Genomic DNA, 5,540 nt, shown 5'->3' on the forward strand with positions numbered 1-5,540 from the left:
TGTCTTAGGATCACATACTGAAGTTTTTGAAGTTTTGGGGTAAGAGCAAAGAAAGGCAACATTTGCCTCCTAAACCATTCAGTATCTCCATTTTAATCTGGCTTCCCTTACATGCAGTGGCTAAGAATAGAAAAAAGAAAATGTCCCCACCATTTTTATCTGCCCCATTGCAATGGCTGTCACTTTGGGAGTAGATGCAGTCAATATTTATGAAAGGACAAAAGGATAGTCTTTGTTATTCTCAAGAATCTTAACCAAAGATTAAATAAAGATTAAAGAAAAATAAAATAACCAAATATGGGGAGGAGAAGAAATACTGTCAAAAGGTGGTTCCTTTTTTTTTTAATTTTTATTTTTTAATGTTTATTTTATTTTATTTTATTTTATTTTTGAAGGAGAAAGAGACAGAGTATGAGCAGGGGAGGGGCAGAGAAAGAGGGAGACACAGAGTCTGAAGCAGGCTCCAGATTCCTAGCTGTCAGCTCAGAGCCCTACACAGGACTCAAACCCATGAACCAAGAGATCATGACCCGAGCCGAAGTCGGACACGCAACTGAATGAGCCATACAGGTGTCCCAAAAGGTGGTTGTTTCTGCTACCCTCCTTTAACATATGTAAGTAAATGATGGAACACTTATTTACATTAAGGGAACATTTTTACTTGCATTTTCAACTTGCCAATTCTAAATAATTTCACTTTTTAGTTACAGAACAAAACTGTGGTTTAATGACAGGCAGGATTATGGTCACCCACAGATGTCTACACCCTAATCCCCAGAACGTTATATGGCAAAATGGACTTTGTAGATGTGATTAAGGCCACTGACCTTGAGATGGGGAGATATTACTGGATATTAGGGGATATACAATCTAATCATATGCCTCCTTAAATTTGGAGAACCTTTCCCAGTCAAAGAGGACACAGAGGGTTGGAAAAATTCAACATGAAGACTCAATCCACTGTGACAGGCTTTAAAGATGGAGGAAGGGGGCCACAAGCCAAGGAGTGTGGTGGCCACTAGAAGTTGGGAACAGCCATCAGTTTACAACTAGCAAGAAGGGACTAAATTCTATCAACAACCCAAATTGGCAGGAAACTTATTCTTCCCTAGAGCCTTCAGAAGGGAATACGGCCTGAAAACACTTTGATTTTAGCCCAGGGAGAGTTTTGTCAGACTTCTGACCTACAGAACTGTGAGATAATACGTTTGAGTTGTTTAAGCTACTAGATAGGTGGTAATTTGTTAAAGCTGCATAGAAAAATCAACACATTGTCTATATAGTATAAGATCCTACTTTTTTTTTTTAAAGTAAACTCTTATGTGTAACGTGGAGACTAAACTCACGATTCCAAGACCAAGAGTCATATACTCTACTGACTGAGCCAGACAGGTACCCCTGTAACATCCTTTTTATATATCCAGATCATTCTTGAAGTATCCAACAACAGATTTAATATTAATTGTATTATCATACAGCATTTAGCCCTGTGCAATGGAAATTCAAATACTGTTTGGTAAAATCAAATTAAATTATAATCTCACAAATGGAAAACAAAGAACCTAGTGTCCTTTCAGGAAGCTGGCATTATTAACTTAAGGACACTGATTGGGACATTGGGTAAAGGATGAAAATTATTAGCTTTGTTTTTAGATCAACACTGTTAAGATGCCCTGCTGCTTAACCTGCTCCTAAGAACTGCTCTTGGAAGGAACAGAACTTTTGTTTCTCAATTTTAAAGCTTAGCCTTGGCATTCTGTAATAAGAGGTCCACAGGACTTCAAAGAATTCTAGGTCTTTTCAACTAAAAAACAGTCCAAATACAATAGGAATCATGACTAACAACAGCATCACCTTTTCTAGGTGAATGCAGGCAATATTAATAACCAAAAATAAAATGGTTAGTTTGGTGCTTCATTTATATTAAATGATGGATAAACTCATCTAAGATACTTTTGTTCCTGTTGAAGCTAATCAACTTTCCCAAATACATATGGCAAAGAATAGCCATTCAAGTGAGCCAGGACATCACAAAATCTGTTATGGAGGCATTAAGCTAAAGAAAACAGAGTGTTCAGTTCATAAAGTGGGTCAGGAAGAGATTCATGATCCAAGCCTATAAAAATCAATACAAGTAAGGTGTTCCATTTTAAGATAGTGGATGGAAGACACGTATCAAATTTTGTTTCCTCCCAAAATCCCAGTGAAAGAAATTTTTGAACAAAAGTCAAGATAGCAAGGACAGAGAGAACAAGAAAGCAGACAACAGTAAAAAAATTTTGGAAGCTAGAAGGCAAAGAGGACTAATAGCTAACAATTTAACCAACCCCCCAAAACTGAATTATAGCCAATGGCTGGGAGAGCTGAGAACCAACATAATTTACTCTAAAAATCCTCAAAGTCTCAGGACTAGATAGATAACTCTGAATTCTAGGTGAGAGGGAAGGGGAAGAGTAAAGAGAAGTGGGTTAAATTAGATTCCCTGATCCCCTCCCCAACACCCCCAGATTACCGGACTTCTATTGTAGAGAGACTGGACTGGAAGGGTGTGAGATGGGCAGGGTGAGGATGGAGGAACTGCACTGAAAAGGGGAGGATTAAGTGAATTTATGAAGGCTCAATGCTAATCACAGGAACTCTGAACTGTGAGGGAACTCACATCATCTAGCAAGGAACCCAAAACTGCTTAACCTGTATCTTGAGACTAGATCTTTACTGGATGAATTGCACAATCTTAAGAAAGCCTGTTATATGTAAGGTAAACTTGGTTCTATCAAAGGCCCTCAACAATTACTAATTATGGAATCTCTAAGATCTAATTAACGTAGTAGAACAGGATGGTGTGAGTGAATTCCTGGGTAGTTATGAGTGCCACCACCAGCCCCCAAGGCTAGCTTCCCTTATAGCTTTTAAAGTACAGTGCTATAAATATATTTTCCTCATTATTTACAAAACATTTTGGTCACTCTAGTTTACTGTATTTTAAGAATCCAGTATACAAAACATGTAACATACATGTTTGTAACATACATGTTTGTATTTGTAACATACAAAATACGTATTAATCGGCTGTGTTATCAATAAGGCTTCCAGGGACATCTGGGTGGCTTAGTTGGTTAAGTGCCCAATTCTTGATTTTGGTTCAGGTCATGATCTCAGTTGAGATCAAGCCCCGAAAGGGGCTCTGCACTGGCAGTGCAGAACCTACTTGGGACTCTCTTTCTTGCTCTTGCTCTCTCAATAAATAAAGATTAAAAACAAAACAAAAAACAGAAAATAAGTTTTGGGAAAAAAAAAAGAGAGAAATTGGAAATCTTGTGCACTATTAATGGGAATGTAAAATGACACAGCCACCATGGAAAACAGTATGACAGCTCCTCAAAAAACTGAAAAACAGAATTACCATATGATCTAGCAATTCCACTTCTCAGTATGTACTCAAAAGAAGTGAAAACGTGGTCTTGAAGCAACACAGGACATCCACGTTCACTGCAGCATTATTCATAACAGCCAAGAGTTGGAAGCATCCATGGATAAATAAACAAAATGTGGCATATACATTACATTGGGGTATTATTCAACCTTAAAAATAAAAGAAATTCTGACACATTACAACATGGCTGAATGTGGGGGATAAGCTTAGGAATCCCCTGGGCTTACACCAATGGGTTGACAAGGCATAAAGAAATACAAAGTCATAAAATGCTCACACCCGAGTTTGGGTAAACCAGATTGGCACCCCAAGAATAGGGAGGTGCAAGGGTGCCAGGATTAGGGAGGTGCAAAGGCACCCAAAATAGGGAGGGGGTGCAGAGCCCCCAAAAGACAGAGGGAGAGGCAAAGGCCTGAAATAGAAATGGCACAAAGGTGCCCATTACACAGGTATAGGAAATAAACAAGATTAGATGTTCAGGGTGGAAGTACCCCCAATTTAGTACTATAACAGAAAAGTTCCTTTCACAGTAGCATAGGGGCAGGTTAGGTAAATTGGTGAATTAAACAATGGACCGGACTGCTGCGCTGCAGGCAAAGCAGCCCAGAGCGGAGATGGTTAACAAAAGAAAAAGTGCTTTGTCAACCCTGAGGTTATATCCCCTGTCTCATCCCCATCTAGCTAAGATAAACAGAGGTGCTACCTCATGTCCGCTGTGAACAACCTTCCTCCCAACTGCCCAGCGCCCGGATTTTGTTTTGTATTAACCCAAACCCCTAACCACAAATATCCTCAAGATCCCCTTTCCCTCACATCCACAAGTTAATATTCACAGATTCATTGTCCCTTTGTGCACGTCCATCGCCATGTTTGTAAGCCTTCTGATCCTAATAAAAACGGGGCAAGGACCTTATTCAGGGTTCTTGTCTTTTCCCGGACATTAGCCATCTCTCGCTTTAATCCTGAGTCCACTCTTCTGGTGGCCAAAAGAGAACTTAGACTTAGAGTCTATGACAGATGAACCTTGAGGACATTAGGCCAAGTGAAAGAAGTTGGTCACAAAAAGACAAATACTGCATGGTTCCACTTATATGAAGTACCTAGAATAGTCTGGTTCATAAAGAGAGAAAGTAGAATGGTGGTTGCCCAGGGCCACGGGGAAAAGGAAACAGGAAGTTGTTTAATGGACATAATTTCAGTTTTACAAGATGGAAAAGTTCTATAACTTTGTTGGTGAATATACTTCACTACTGAACTATACACTTCAGAATGGTTAAGATGGCAAATTTTGTGTTATGTGTATTTTTACCACAATTAAAAAAAAAGTTTTTTTAAGTGAGTATAATGGTTAACTCTGGAGGGAGAAGTGGCACTGTAGTGGTTAATTCTGTGACAATTTGTCTAGGCCACAAAGTGCCCAGAGCAAACGTTATTCTAGGTGTTTCTGGGAGGGTGTTTTATTTTATTTATTTGGTGCAAAAAGATGATTTTAATAAAGCAGGGGGACAAGACCCATGGGCAGAAAGAGCTGCCTATGAGGGTGTTTTAGAGGAGATTAATATTTAAATCAGTGGACAGTGAGTAAAGCAGACTGCCCTCCATCATGTGTGTGGGCCTCAATTCAAGTGACCAGCAGACAGCCTTCACACTCTATCTGCAATATCAGCTCTTCCTGGTACTACAACAGACTACCTTTGGACTCAAACTGAAAGATTGACTCTTCTGGATTCCAGCCTGCCAGTCCACCCTACCAATTTTGAATTTGCAAGCCTTCATAATCATAGAGTCCATTCATTATCATAAATTCTCTCAACATATGTACACACCTTATTGTTTCTGTTTCTCTGGAGAACCCTAATACACGTAGAATAGGAGAAAGGCATACAGTAGTTTCCCTTATCCACGTGGGATATGTTCCAAGACCTTCCAGTGGATGTCTGAAACAGTGGACAGTACTGAATCCTATATAGTTTTTCCTATACATACATACTTATGATAAAGTTCCATTTATAAATAAGCAACGTAAAAGATTAACAATAGCTAATAACAGAACTATAATATACTGTAAAATAAGTTATGTGAATGTGGTCTCTCTCAAAATGTTGTA

This window comes from Panthera tigris, chromosome A1 (genome assembly GCF_018350195.1).
Source record: "Panthera tigris isolate Pti1 chromosome A1, P.tigris_Pti1_mat1.1, whole genome shotgun sequence".
Lineage (NCBI taxonomy): Eukaryota > Metazoa > Chordata > Mammalia > Carnivora > Felidae > Panthera > Panthera tigris.